A 16,141-nucleotide genomic window follows, 5' to 3' on the forward strand; every position below is an offset into this window, starting at 1 on the left:
ATGTGCCACCACACCCGGCTAATTTTTGTATTTTTAGTAGAGATGAGGTTTCACCATGTTGGTCAGGCTGATCTCGAACTCCTGACCTCGTGATCTGCCCGCCTTGGCCTCCCAAAGTGCTAGGATTACAGGCGTGAGCCACTGCACCCGGCTGAAAATTTCATTTTAAATTGCTTATTGTTAGTCTATAGAAATATAATCAATCTTGTTAAACTTACTTATTCATTTTAAGAGCTGATTTGTAGAATATATTAAATTTTCTACATATAATAGTTTTCTCTGTGAAGAGTGACAGTTTCATTCTTCCTTTCTAATCCTTACACCTTTTATTTCTCTTTCTTGCCATATGGTAATGGCTAACACTGCCAATATAATGTTGAAAGAGATAGTGACAGCAGATAACCTTATTTACAATCTAAGGGAAAAAATTTTTAATATTTCACTGATAAGTATAATGCTTGCTATAGTTTTGAAAATATCCATTATTAGATTAAGGAAGTACTCTGTTTTTCCTAGTTTGCTAAAAGTTATTTTCTTTTAAAATCAAGAATGGAGGCTGGGTGTGGTGGCTCATGCCTGTAATCCCAGCACTTTGGGAGGCCGAGGTGGGTGGATCACTTGAGGCCAGGAGTTCAAGACCAGCCTGGCCAACATAAAAAAACCCGGTCTCTACTAAAATTACAAAAAAAATTAGCTGGGCGTGGTGATGCATGACTGTAGTTCCAGCTACTGGGGAGGCTGAGGCATGAGAACCCAGGAGGCAGAGGTTGCAGTGAGCCGAGATCGCACCACTGCTCTCCAGCCTGGGCCGCAGACCAAACCTCTGTCTCAAAAAAAAAAAAAAAAAAATCAAGAATAGGTGTTGAATTTTAGCAAATGCTTTTTTTGTACCTATTTAGATAAAGACATGGCAACCCCATGACTGACTGGCATTTTGATGATGTCCACGCAAAGCTGGATTCCTGTGATAGTGTTTCCCGCCTGAAGTACCACACATCTGAACTGGGACTGCAACACTGATGGTGATACAGTGTGGGGTGCCAGAAAGCATCAAAATCAATCACACAAAGTCCATTTTGTTTACCTATTGTATCAAAGGGGAGTCTAGGGACACTGGTAGTATTTGTTTTCAATCAGCTGTGAAAACATGTTACAGTTCTGCACATTTTCTGTGTTCTTGTGTGTGTGTGCTTTAAGTGTAGCTTTTTTTTTTTTTTCTTTTTGGTTGGCAGTAACAGACTTTAACGAATCACTGTTTAAACTACAGTACAGGCCAGGTGCAGTGGCTCATGCCTGTAATCCCAGCACTTTGGGAGGCCGAGGTGGGTGGATCACCTGAGGTCAGGAGTTCGGGACCAGCCTGGCCAAAATGGTAAAACCTTGTCTCTACTAAAATACAAAAAATTAGCCAGGCGTGGTGGTGCGCACCTGTAATCCCAGTCCCAGCTACTCGGGAGGCTGAGGCAGGAGAATTGCTTGAACCTGGGAGGTGGAGGTTGCAGTGAGTTGAGATCGTGCCACTGCACTCTAGCCTGGGCGACAGAGCCAGACTCTATCTTAAAACGAACAAACAATAAAAAAACTACAGTACAAAGACTTTGTAAATGTGATTCAGGCCCCCCAGCACCCCTGTGACTGTAGAGTACCTTCAAAACTCAGCTGTCCCAGCCAGTGCCAACCTGTGAACTTCCCGCCATATCCCAGGTCTGCTATTCCCCAAACCACTTCCCAGTTTTCCTTTCAGTCATCTTTCTGAAGGAGCCAAGACAACAGGGGCCTGTTGTGTAGTAAATTTCTTTATTTTTTGCAGCCTTTAAAATGTAATTTCTATCTCTTGCAATAAATTTGTTCCCTTTTGTTTCACTTTATTTAAAATTTCAGGTATTTAGCTCCCCTTTTGTACCATTAAAAAAATTTAAAGTTACCTGTTATAAGATGTTCCTTCAGAAGCAAAGAGCAAAAGTTTACTGTTGTACCAATTCTAATTGTAATTTTAAGTTCCATGTATTTAATCATTGTCTCTTCATTTTAAGACCTTTAATACAAATGTCTTTTTTTGAGAGGGAGTCTCGCTCTGTCGCCCAGGCTGGAGTGCAGTGGTGCAATCTCAGCTCACTGAAACCTCCGCCTCTCAGGTTCAAGCGATTCTCCTCCCTCAGCCTCCTGAGTAGCTGGGACTACAGACATGCGCCACCACGCCCGGCTAATTTTTTTGTATTTTTAGTAGAGACGAGGTTTCACCATGTTGGTCAGGCTGGTCTCAAACTCTTGACCTCAAATGATCCGCCCGCCTCAGCCTTCCAAAGTGCTGGGATTACAAGTGTGAGCCACCACGCTTGGCCTTAGCTAATATTTTCTTAAAACATTTATGTCTGTTTGGGAGGCCGAGATGGATGGATCACCTGAGGTCAGGAGTTCGAGACCAGCCTGGTAAACATGGTGAAACCCTGTCTCTACTAAAAATACAAAAATTAGCCAGGCGCGGTGGCAGGCACCTGCAATCCCAGCTACTCGGGAGACTGAGGCAGGAGAATCACTTGAACCTGGGAGGCGGAGATTGCAGTGAGCTGAGATTGTGCCACTGCACTCCAGCCTGGGCAACAGAGTGAGACTTGGTCTCGAAAACACACAAAAAATTTACATCTGTATTCACAAAATAAATTAACCTGTAATTTTCTTTCTTGTAATGCCCTTGTAATGATTTGGTATCAAATCAAATTAACAGGTTTCTGCTGATCAAGAAAGAAGACCCAAATGACCATTATCAGGAATGAAAAAGAGACATCACTGCAAAGCGTACAGATCTTAAAAGTAACAATAAGGTACAAAGAAATAGAGTGCAGAGGAGCGATTACCAGGGTGTTATTTAATGGGTATAGAGTTTCAGATCTGCAAGACGCACAGAAGGTCTTGGGAAGTTTTCCTCTTTTTCTAGTCTCAGGACAAATTTGTGGAAGACTGGTGTTACTTTTTCCCTTAAAAGTTAAAAAGAATTCACCAATGAAATCGTCTAGGCCTAGAGTTTTTCTTTGAGGAAATATTTTAAACTATGGATTCAATTTATTACCTAGATGTAGGAGAATTTAGGTTTCCTATTTCTTCCTGTATCAATTTTGGTACTTTGTATTTTTCAAAATCGTCAATTTATTTTCAGAATTTACTAACAATGTTCTCATAACCCTATTTGTGTGTGTGTGTGTGTGTGTGTATGGTAAAAAGCACATAAAATTTGCCATCTCAACCATTTCTATTTATTTTGGTTTTTGTCCATTGAGGCATTTTATTTTACTTTTTAATGTAATTTAAAACTTTTTTTTTTTTTTTTGAGACATGGTCTCCTCCGTTGCCCGGGCTGGAGTGCAGTGGTGCAATCACGGCTCACTGCGGTCTTAACTTCCCGGGCTCAGGTGATTCTCCTGCCTCAGCCTCCGGAGCAGCTGGGACTACCAGCATGCCCCACCACGCCAGGCTAATTTTTTCTATTTTTTGTAGAGACGGAGTTCCACCATGTTGCCCAGGCTGGTCTCGAACTCTTAGGCTCAAGCGATTCGCCTACGCGGCATTTTAATTTTAAGTATGTATTACATCGCTAGATAAAGAATCCCAGGATGTTCCCTCCTGTGTGTTTTTATCTTGCTTCTTCATGGTCCATGTTGCCAGCTGAGGTTGTTAGTAAAATGAATCCAAACTGTCAGAATGGGAGCAGATTGTTCTGCCATTTTTTCTAAATCTTTGAGCTGCACATCAAAGTTGGGGCTGATTATGGCACACTTGTTTAACCTGCCTGTGAAGTTCACAACAACGTTCCCAGCTCTATGATGATCAGATTTCAAATTTGCCAGTGGAATCGTGCTTCATCATCACAGTTAGAAACCGGATGACGACTTTGAAGCACGGCCTAGGAAGAACCTGGCATTTGCCTCTCCTTTAGGCATTGTGGATGCTCTTGAGAGCATCAGCCTCGACGTTTGCGCACAGCAGCCTGGCGGCGTGGAACGGTGGTGGAAAGAGCTCAATCATTTTAAAGTATACGGTTCAGTAGTGGTAAATATATTCACATTATTGTGAAACGCATCTCCAGAACTTTTTCATCTTGCAAATCTGAAACTCTACACCCATTAAATAACCCCCTGGTAATAGCTCCTCTATACTCCATTTCTTTGTACCTTGTGATTATTCTTAATGTCTGTACGCTTTGCAGTGATGTCTCTTTTTCATTCCTGATAATGGTCATTTGGGTCTTCTTTCTTGATCGGCAGAAACCTGTTAATTTTATTAGTCATTTTAAAGGAACAACTTTGTGTTTGGTTGATTTTTTTTTCTTTTTTCCTTCTTTTTTTTTTTTTTGGTGGGTGGGACAGGGTCTGACTCTGTTGCCCAGGCTGGAGTGCAGTGGCAAGATCATCACAGCTCACTGCAAACTTACAAGTTCGAGTGATCCTGCTGCCTCAGCCTCCCAAGTAGCCAGACTACAGGTATGCGCCACCACATCCGGCTACTTTATTTTTATTCTTGTAGAGATTTTTCTTGCTATGTTGCCCAAGTTGGTCTCAAACTCCTGGCTTAATGTGATCCTCCACGCCTCAGCCTCCCGGGTCATGTAATTCCAGGATTACAGGGATGAGCTACCATGCTCAGCTTGGTTGATTTTTTTCTATTGTATATTTGTTTTCCATTGAATTTATGTAAGATCTTTATTTCCTTCCTTTGATTTAGTTTGTTGTTCTTTGAGACAAATGCTTAGAACTTTTCACTAGGCTTTCAAGATTTAAGGTCGCAGATTTCCCTCTAACATGGCTTTAGCTGCATTACGTAAGTTTTGATATGTCATACTTCTATGAGCATTCAATGAAACATTTTAAAATAATTTCCACTGCGATTTCTTCTTTGATTCATGAGTTTTTCTTTTGGAAGTATATTGTTTAATTCCAAACATTTGGGGATCATTCTAATTATCTTTTTGTTATTGATTTATAACTTAATTCCACTGGTCAGAAAACATACTCTACAGATTTCAATCCTTAAATATTAGTTGAAATTTATCATCCAGCATATAGTCTATCTTAGTAAATAATCTATGTGTACTTAAAAATATATATACCCTGCAGTTGATGAGGGCTATATAAATATATATGTTAATTACATCTTGTCTGTTAATTGTGACATTCAAATCTTCTAGATCCCTGGGGAGCATCCGTCTGATGCTCTATCATTTTACTTTCATTTTATTTTCTATCATCTTACTTTCAACATTTCTGTTTCTTTTCATTAAAGATATGTCAGCACATGTGTGTGTGTGTGTATAAATTTTAAATCTATCTTTGAGTATTTAATTATCCATTTCTATTCATTACTAACATGTTGGGACTTAAATCCATAATTACATTACTCATTTTCTGTTTGTCCCACTGATCCTATAGTCCTCTCCTCTAAGTTTTTTCCTCTTCTTTTGGATGACTTTTTGTTATTACAGTTTTCTCTCTATTAGTGTATTATATATTATTTTACAATGCTTTTAGTGGCTATGCTGGCCTAGAGATCATTTTACAATTTTTTTTAGTTGTTACCCTGGATTATGACATGTATCCTTGATTTATTAAAACCTAATATAAATGAGTACTTTGACTCCTTCCTGGACAATGCAAGTATGTTAGAGCAGTTTTACCTCATTTGTCCCCTCCCATCTTTTGTGCAGTTGATGTCAAGTGGTCTCCACAAGGGATGAGTATTAGCGTCTCACACATCGAGTATCACTTAGGTTACCCACATGTGTCTCCTTTCTGCTCTTTATTCTTCCTGCATCTCTGTGTTTCCATCTGGAATCCTCTTCCTTCTGTCTGAAGAACTAGCTCTTAGTATTTCTGTTTGCTGGAAAATGTCTTATTTCATCTTTCTTTTCTCTTATTTTGAGACAGGGTCTTGCTCTGTCACCCAGGCTGGAGTGCAGAGGCATGATCATGGCTCACTGCAGCCTTGACCTCCTGGGCTCAAGCAATCTGAGGCCTCAGCCTCTGAGCAGCTGGGACTACAGGTGTGTGCCACCACACCCAGATAATTTAAAAAATTTTTTTGTAGAGACGGGGTCTTGCTATATTGCCCAGGCTGGTCTTGAACTCCTGAGCTCAAGTGATCCTCCTGCCTCAGATTCCCAAACTGCTGGGACCCGTGCTGGCTAATATTTTATATTTTAATTTTTTTGTAGAGACGGGGTCTTGCTATGTTGCCCAGACTTGTCTTGAACTCCTGAGCTCAAGTGATCCTCCTGTCTTAGCCTCCCAAAGTGCTGGGATTACAGGTGTGAGCCACCACACCTAGCCAACTTTATTTTCAATGGCTTTCCCCACTAGATGTTTAGGTTGGCAGATATTTTTCCTCCCAATACTTTACTATTTTCTGATTTCTGTCAAGATACCAACTGTCAGCCTCTCATTGCTACTTTAAAGTAAAGCATCTCTTATTGAAAAAGGAAAAACAAAGCTGGAAGACTCAAACTTCCCAATTCTAAGACTACTATAAAATTACAGTAAACAAGACAGCATGGTACTGCCATAAACATAGACATATAGATTAATGGAATAAAATCGAGAGTCTAGAAATAAACTCATACATCTATGGCCAAGGGTTCCAAGACCACTCAGTGGGGGAAAGAACAGTCTCTTCAAGAAATGGTATTGAGAAAACTGGATATCCACATGCAAAAAAATGGAGTTGGACCCCTACCTCACACCATACAAAAATATTAACTCAAAATGGATCAAATACCTAAATGTGAGTTCTAAAAGTATAAAACTGATGAAAGTTTTTGCGACCACCAATTTGTCAATGGTTTCTTAGCTTTGACACCTAAAGCATAAGCAACCAATGAAAAACCAGACAATTGGATATCATCAAAACGAAATATCACCAAAACGAAATATCATCAAAACAAAGTATCATCAAAACGAAATATCATCAAAACGAAATTTCATCAAAACGAAGTATCGTCAAAACGAAATATCATCAAAACGAAATATCATCAAAATGAAAGACTGTGCTTTGAAAGATGCTATCAAGAAAATGAATACACAACTTATAAAATGGAGAAAACATTTGTAAATCACATATCTGATAAGGGCCTAGTATCTGGAATGTATAAAGAAACTCTTACAACACAACAGCAAAAAGACAACCTGATTAAAAAATGGGCAAAGGACTTAACAGACATTTCTCCAAAGAAGATATATGAGTGGCTCACTTAATGCATGTAAAAAGATGCTCAGCATCACTAGGCATTAGGGAAATGCAAATCAGAACCATGATGAAATGCCATTCACACTCGTTAGAAATGGCTATAATTAAGAAAAGGAGGGGGGATAACAAGTGTTGGCAAGGAAGGAGGTAGAGAAATCAGAACCCTTGCACATTGTTGGCAGGCATGTAAAATGGTTTAGCCATTGTGGAAAAGAGTCTGGCGGTTCCTCAAGAAGTTAAACTAGAATTCTATGACCCAGCAATTCCACTGCTAGGTATACAACCCAAATAATTGAAAACAAGGATGCAAACAGATTCCTGCAAACCAATGTTCACGGTATTGTTCATCATGGTTAAAAGGTGGAAACAGCCCAGATGTCCATCAGTGGAAGAGGAGATGAACAAATTGTGGTGTAGACATACAATGCACTATTATTCAGCCATAAAAAAATGAAATGTTGATATATGCTTTCAATGAATCTGTGTGTGTGTGTGTGTGTGTGAGAGAGAGAGAGAGAGAGAGAGACAGACAGACAGACAGGGTCTCACTCTGTCACCTAGGCTAGAATGCAGTGGCATGATCACGGCTCCACAACCCTAGACTCCTGGGCTCAAGTGATCCTCCCACCTCAGCCGAGTAGCTGGGACTACAGGTATGCAGCACCACGCCTGGCTAATTTTTGTATTTTTTGTAGAGATGGGGTTTTGCCACGTTGCCCAGGTTGGTCTTGAACTCCTGTGCTCAAGCAATCCACCCTCCTTGGCCTCTCAAAGTACTGGGATCACAGGCACGAGTCACCGCACCCAGCCTTCAATGAATCTTGAAAACATTATGGTAAGTGAAAGAGGCAAAACACAAAAGGTCACATCTTTGCATGATTCAATTCATATGAAGCACCAGAACAGGTATATCACGGGGACAGGGCACAGATTGGTAGTTGACAGGGGCTGGGGGGAATGCAGAATGGGAAGCAACTGCTTAATGAGTAGCAGGTTTCTTTTTGGGGTGATGAAAATGTTTTGGAGCTAGAGAGGGTAGTGGTTACACCCCATTGTGAATATACTAAACGTCACTGAATTGTTCACTTATTTATTCATTTATTTTCACCAAACACATTCTCATTTCTCTTCTTTTTTCAGGCAAATGACGAAGACCTAGTTTACCAGCTTTACATTCTAAAACCTAAGCTTAACATTATATATTTAAATAATTGTCAAAATTAAGTTGCCAACATTCATGCACAATTAGAAAACATCCTTAATTTATATTAAACCAGAAATATATTATCATTATTGCATTAATACCTTTCACTACTAACTACTAAAAAAATTGAAATTATTTCTGTAGAAGACTCACCCTGGCCATGTTAACTTCACAGCAGGCTGACACTACATGGTTCACATTTCAGACAAAATGGAAAAGCAGATTCATGCTGGTGTTAGGGTACAATCTTGTCCTGCCACTAAAGAGTCAAGGATTAAAAGTGCATACACAGGCCGGGCGCAGCAGCTCACGCCTATAATCCCAAAACTTTGGGAGGCTGAGGTGGGCAGATCACCTGAGGTCAGGAGTTCAAGACCAGCCTGGCCAATATGGTGAGACCCCGTCTCTACTAAAACTACAAATATTAGCTGGGCATGGTTAGTCCTAGCTGCTTGGGAGGCTGAGGCAGGAGAATTGCTTGAACTCAGGAGGCAGAGGTTGCAGTGAGCTGAGATCGTGCCACTGCACTCCAGCCTGGGATACAGAGCAAGACTCTATCTCAAAAATAAATAAATACATACATAAATAAGAGTGCATACAGAGATTTATAACAACTCTAAAGACAGAAAAAAATGGTCCTATTATGTGGTCCTAACAATAAACTCAAAAGTTTATGACAAATAGGGGCTCTGTGAGTTGTTTATCAATACTTTAGGTACAATTCTACCAATAGTTGAGTTCATTTGAAATATTCAAAAAAATGTTCCTGTTAACGCTCAGATGGTGCTTCTGTAGCTGAACATTGTCGTTCGATGCATGCATTGAATGACTTTGCAACCAAGCGCAGCAGCTACTCCTTACTGCTGGCCGTCTTCTCCCATTTCTACCCTTTCTCCACCATTCTCAACAACTCTCTTTTTAGTGATGTTTCTGCCGTTAACCATTTCTAGTAGAAGTTGATATAGATTTGAAGTTGCCATTCCACTACCACAAATGACGTGGAAGAGAATGAAGTGAGGCCCTGTGACCCAGTGATCCAAATGAAGAAAATCTTCATCAAAAGAAGAAAACCCACTTCCAAAAGACGGAAATCCACCAAAAGTGGAGAAAAACGACCCCCTCCCTTGGCGACCCCTTTGATTCCCAAAAAAGTCCTCAAATGGGTCTTCAAAGAAGTTGAATGAAAATGGGTCCCTCCCACCAAAAAAATTCCCTGAAGACATCATCTGAGTTACGGAGTGTGAATTAACCTCAGACGGATGTCAAAATGCATTCCACCTCCTCCTCCTCTGTCTAATCGTTCTTTGTTATATACGTCCCTTTTTTTTTAGCATCAGACAGCAGCGCCTCATATGCCTCCACTACTCATCTGAATTTTTCTCTCTGCTTCTTCTTTAGTCTCAGGACTTTTGTCTGGGCGCCACATCAGTGTCATTCTCCAACATGCTGTTTTAATATCCTCAGGCCAGGCATGTCTGCACACCTGCACCTTCACAGTGACCACCGTGCTTAACAGATGGTTGGAATGGGCAAGAGTGCAGGCGGTGGCACTGGCAGTGGCTCCTCACTTTCCTGAATTGCTCACTTTCTTTTTTTTCTTTTTCTTTTTGAGTCGGAGTCTTGCTCTGTCACCCAGGTTGGAGTGCAATGGTACGATCTCGGCTCACTGCAACCTCCGCTTGCCAGGTCCAAGCGGTTCTCCTGCCTCAGCATCCTGAGTAGCTGGGATTACAGGTGCCCGGCACCACACCCAACTAATTTTTGTATTTTTAGTAGAGATGGGGTTTCACCATGTTGGCCAGGCTGGTCTCTTTTGCCAGGCTGGTCTCGAACTCCTGACCTCATGATCCTCCCGCCTTGGCCTCCCAAAGTGCTGGGATTACAGGCATGAGCCACTGTGCCCAGCCCAAATTGTTCACTTTCAAATGGTTACTTTTATGTTATGAGAATTTCATCTCAGTTTTAAAAAATTAAAAAATTGAGATAAAGTATCTTTTTCTTTGCCTTTAAGTTTTTCTGTGCTTCTTAAAATAATTTACTGTGATATGTCTTGCTGTGGTTTTCTTTTTCTTTACTCTGCTTGGTGTTCCCAGTACTTCTCTAATCTGTAGTTTGATGTCTTTTGTCAGGTTTGAAAAATTGTGTCATTATCTCTTCAAATACTGCTTCTGCCTCATTCTCTGTCTTCTCTCCTTCTATGACTTGAATTACATGTATATTAATTTTTTCATCATCTAAAGACTCATGCCTTTTTCTGTATTTTTCTTCTCATTTTATTTTTTTGCTTCAGCTCAGACAGTCTCTCCTGACCTGCCTTCCAGTTCATGAAGCCTCTCTTAGCTGTGTTTAAGTTGATGTTAAACCCTCTTGTGAGTTCTTCCTTTCAATTATTTTTCAGTCCTCGTGTTTCCATTTGATTCTGTTATTTCCACTTACTTGTCATTGATTTCCTGAACATACTTAATTATTTTAAAAGTCTGTTCTTGTATTTCTAATAGTTAGATTTCTTGTGGATCTATTTCTGTTCTTTGTTTTTTCTCCTTTTTGGTCATTTGGTCTTATCTCCTGGCTTGCCTGTTTTGTTTGGTTGGTTTTTAATGGATTGCTGGACATGTATACGAGAAACAGAGATAATCTGATGTTGCTGATGGTGACCTTTCTCTAGAGGACTTCCCACTGCCTCTGGAAGTGACGTATCACTTTTAGAATATGGGCACATCACTTTAATCTAACTAGAGATTGAACAGATTCAAAGTTGGGCTTCTGTCTTTGAGATGAGTCAAATTCTGGCTCAACCTCCAGCTCTGGGCTGTAGCCCTTTGGGAGTCCCAATGGAAGGCCTGGGATGCTTATCGGGGTTCTTTCTGCTTGGTGGGCCATGAATTCCAAGTTACATCTCACAAGCCCAGTAAGGCTGCTTGAGCTTTCCTTCTCTCTCAGTCTTTCGGCCACCACTTTCTAGTCACTTTTCAGTCATTGCTTATGAATTGGCAGATGCCACGAGAAAAAAAGTAGGGTTGAATATTGGATTCACATCTCTGTACCTCCCTTTTCTCTACGATCTTTGCTCCTCAAGTCATCATTGCACTGATAGCTCTTTAATTTCTTAAAATAAAATGTTTTAAAAATACTTTTTCCATATTTCTAGTTCTTCTTGATATGATGGTTGCACCACAACAAGCTAGTCTGACATTACCAGAAAGAGAAACCTGATAAACTTATTACCAGTGGCTTAGAGTTTCTTTAATGAGGCTTAATAGAATACTGAAACTGATTAACAGAATTTAAAAAATGAAATAGAGCAGTACATTCTGCAAGTCTCTGTAAAATATAAGAACCTCATTATGTCTGTTATCTATTTGCTGTTTTATGTCTTTCTTTCTCAATAAGACCATAAACTCCCCATGGGCACAACTCTGATATAGTTTATTTCAGTTTCTTCACATCATGCCAATAAATATTCCATTAAATTGAGTTGAGTAGGGTGTATACTATTCTAATTAGTCACTAATTTGTGTCCAAATAGGTTTAACTTAGAACCATCTCAGTATGAAATAAAGAGGGCACTGGCACCAAGAAACAATGAAGAAGCTGAAAATTAACCACCAGTTGTTATTTCTGTACCATCAGTTATGGTAGTTAGATGGCTTTAATGAAGATTACAAAGGTTTTAAATAACTGAAATACTCATCAGTTGAGGACTGATTCAATACACAATGCATTTATCAATATTAAAGAGACTGAGGCAGACAGATCTGTATGCACTGATATGGAAAAATCTCCAAATTTTGGAAAAAAAGAATATATGGTCCGTATGCTCTTTTTGGAAAATCTATAGTATTATAATGTCCTTAGTCTCGAATTTAAGTAACTGTTTTTGGATTAAGTTCTAGAAAATAGCAAGTGGAAGCCCAGCTAAGCCTTGAAATTGCAACCTTGAGTAAGAAAGAATTTTAGACATTTTAAAGGGAATTGTTGATGTGGATGCAAAAGAGAACAGAATTCTCTACAGTAAAGCCATTTAGGAGAAAATTTTCAGGTTACTATGATGACTGAAAGCCTCAGTCTAGCTGTTTAAACTGTAATCATTAGAGTATATTTGTGAAGTCCTTTTCTGAGACTTCTGGACTTCAAATACGTGATGTTTTCTTCAGAGACGCTGTAATTTTTCTTAGAACATCCTCTGCTAATTTGCTATGGGTGACATATTTCCAGTTATGTGTAACTCTTTCCTGTGGATATAAGATAGGGCTTTTTGTTTGACAGAAGAGCCTCAAAAATGTCTTTTCTTCTGGCTGGGTGCGGTGGCTCAGGCCTGTAATCCCAGCAATTTGAGAGGCTGAGGGGGGCGGATCATGAGGTCAAGAGATTGAGACCATCCTGGCCAACATGGTGAAACACCATCTCTACTAAAATTACAAAAATTAGTTGAGTGTGGTGGCACGTGCCTGTAGTCCCAGCTACTCAGGAGGCTGAGGCAGGAGAATTGCTTCAACCAGAGAGGCTGAGGTTGCAGTGAGCTGAGATTGCGCCACTGCACTCCAGCCTGGGACAGAGCAAGACACTGTCTCAAAAAAAAAAAAAAACAGTCTTCCTTTGGGCTAAAGGAAAATGGACAGGTCACTGACCAATAGGTGACTGGTTTTATGACTATGTGCGGGAGGGATTTTGTTGGAGAATGTGTGTGAAACCATCATATGCTCATTCAGACACAAAATCTCTTTGGAAGTGTACACACAAGGCACAGACAACAGAGACTGCCAGGAGAGGTCTGGGACACTGGGATCAGGGAGGGCCTGACATGGACTTTCTACCTTCCAACCTTTTTTACTATTTAAACCGTAATCGGTTTTACTATTTTTATTTTTTGCCATGTGCACTTATTACTTATTCAGAAAAACAATTTAAAACAATTTCAAACTAGAAGAAAAAGGCGATGAAGAGGAAAAGGGATAAAGAGGAAAAGGCGTAACACTTATGTATAATTTCACAACAACCTGCCTGCAAGATACATGTGTCATTATTTCATACACAGAAAAGGTGAGGCTCAGAGAGATAAAATAACTTACTCAAAATCATAAAGCTAAAACTACAATCCAGGTAAAACTGAACCCAAAGCCAAGTTATCTTTCAGTCTTATATTCTCATAAGTAACTTAGATTGCAGCTATGATTAAACTGCAAAATATATTTAACAGTGATTAAAATTCCTGAGTTGCAACATGTTGCCTGATTTAAGAGCTTATGCTGCTCCAGAAATGGTAATGTAAATGAGAAAATACACTTTTCTAAGGCAATAGAAATGTAATTAAAACTCAAAACTTATCAAGGTCTTTACAAGGTCCCATGTAACTAACCACTTCTCTTTATTTCTGAGAAATTTTTTTTTTTTTTTTTTTTTGGGACGGAGTCTTGCTTTGTCACCCAGGCTGGAGAGCAACGGCGCGATCTCGGCTCACTGCAATCTCCGCCTCCTGGGTTCAAGCAGTTCTCCTGCCTCAGCCTCTCGAGTAGCTGGGACTACAGGTGCCTGCCACCACGCCCGGCTAATTTTTGTATTTTTAGTAGAGACGGGGTTTCGCCATATTGGCCAGGCTGGTCTTGAACTCCTGACCTCGTGATCCACCTGCCTCGGCCTCCCAAAGTGCTGGGATTACAGGTGTGAGCCACCACGCCCGGCCTTATTTCTAAGAAATTTTAAGTCTTAAGTGCTCAGTGCTATTTCCAATAAACTAAGTAACTAAACAATCTGACAAGTTTTAAGATTTTCACGACGGAAACTTCCTTGTGTTCCTATAGCTGACTTAACAATGTTATGTACAGATCTAATTTTATATCTCCTTAAAGGAATTAATGCTCCAACTTTCTCAACTTTTTAAAATTTTTTGAGATGGAGTCTTGCTCTGTTGCCCAGGCTGGAGTGCAGTGCCGCCATCTCGGCTCACAGCAACCTCCACCTCCCAGGTTCAAGCAATTCTCCTGCCTCAGCCTCCTTGCAAGCCACTATGCCTGGCTAAATTTTTTTTTTTAATTTTTGAAGAGACAGAGTCTCCCAGTTCCTCAGGGGGCTGAGGTGGGAGGATCTCTTGAGTCCCAGAGTTTGAGGCTGCAGTGAACCATGATCACACCACTCCAGCCTGGGTGACAAAGTGCCACCCTGTCTCAAAAAAAAAAAAAAAAAAAGAAGTTCACCTGGAGCAAGGCTGCAGGGTAACGTGTCTGGCTCTGTGAAAGGGGCTCCTACCCCTGCGAGTCCCCTTTCCTCCTAATTTCTCTGCATCATTTCTAGCATGACAGCAGGCCCTGTTTCCAGATCAGGCACATATATTTGCTCACAAGTGGCAAAGCTTTATTTTATCACTAATGCCTTGGGTTTAATGGTAGCTGCACCTGTTGAAAGTGATAACTGGGCCAGGCGGGGTAGCTCACACCTGTAATCCCAGCCACTTTGGGAGGCCAAGGCGGGTGGATCACTTGAGGCCAGGAGTTCAAGACCAGCTTGGCCAACATGGCTAAAAAAATAAAGTGATAACTGACTAGTATTTTCACATAAGGCTTTCATATAAAACAGCAACGGCCACTGGAGGTGAGGCTGGGCCTTTCTAAGGGCTGCAGGAGTTCTCACCCACACCTGTGACCCCTGTCCTTCCACTACGATGAGCAAGGCTCAGTCCCACACCCTGCAGGGTGTGCTGATCGCACCTGGGGAAACAGTGGGACCCAGTGGACCCAAACGCTGCATGGATCAGCTGCAACACCTCAGTGGCGAGGGCTTTTCTGGGCTGAGTGGCACCCGAGCAAGGCTTTCCTGTCATCGGTGCTAAAAAGGGTTCTGATGAGCAGTTCATCTTTTCATACAAGGAAAGAAAAAAGATTGCTGAGCAACACTAAACGCCGGGTACTTTCACACACACCACGTTTCCAACCCTCACTGCGCTACGCTGCTGTTACAGTGATTTTTATTCCACTGGTGAGAAAACAGAGGCTGGGAGAGGTCAAGCAGGACTCACACCGCGGTGGACAGTCTAAGGTGCAGATCAAATCAACACAAGCACTGAGAGGATGCTGGCTTGTGTGTTTAATGTATCGGAGGCGTAGGTGACAGACTCAACAGGGACAACGGAAATTCAATTTGCTTTGCCCTAAGCTTATGAGCGGTGTCTGGCCTCGGCAGGAACCTAAATACTACGCTCTGCTGCAGCAAACTCTGTCATCGGTCCTGGGCAGTGCATGCACGCTTCCAGATAGGATTCCAGCCCGAAGAGGGTGGGAACCTGAGCTGCATGCATTTATACCCACTCAACAATAAATGTCCGGAGGGAAAAAGACGGGGGCGGGGGATATTTAAATGGGGGCGGGGGGCGATTCTGCCTGTCACTCCCCACGGCCGCATCTGCCCAGCTGTGAGTGACAGAAGCATATGACTGACGTTCCTTCAGTAAGTCTCAGTTCCCCTGTGCTTCCCATCCGCGTTTTGCTGTCTTCCAAGGTACTTTTCAAATGCCATTTGGGCGATACTGTTTCTTGTATTTATAAACCCCAAGCTCCTACGGTGCAACCCCCCTACAGTTACGGTAAGTATGTGACCAAAGGCCCGTGCTGGAAACTCACTTTTCTGGATCTGAAAAGGAAGAAAGCATTCGTGCCTTCGAATTCTGAGTGATTCTTCACTGTCCATGTGTCTAGGCTGCTCCTGCCGTAGCCACGC

The 16,141-nt window shown here is 41.2% G+C and overlaps 1 protein-coding gene and 1 pseudogene across 1 annotated transcript in view; both read right to left on the minus strand.

Annotated features, from left to right (window-relative positions):
• RNF130 (ring finger protein 130) overlaps positions 1-16,141 on the minus strand; it is a 152,731-nt gene that overhangs the window by 12,516 nt on the left and 124,074 nt on the right. The gene's annotated exons all lie outside the window — the stretch shown is intronic.
• LOC116470294 (dnaJ homolog subfamily B member 6-like) lies at positions 8,001-15,248 on the minus strand (annotated as a pseudogene).

Source organism: Hylobates moloch, unplaced genomic scaffold, assembly GCF_009828535.3.
Source record: "Hylobates moloch isolate HMO894 unplaced genomic scaffold, HMol_V3 SCAFFOLD_6, whole genome shotgun sequence".
Lineage (NCBI taxonomy): Eukaryota > Metazoa > Chordata > Mammalia > Primates > Hylobatidae > Hylobates > Hylobates moloch.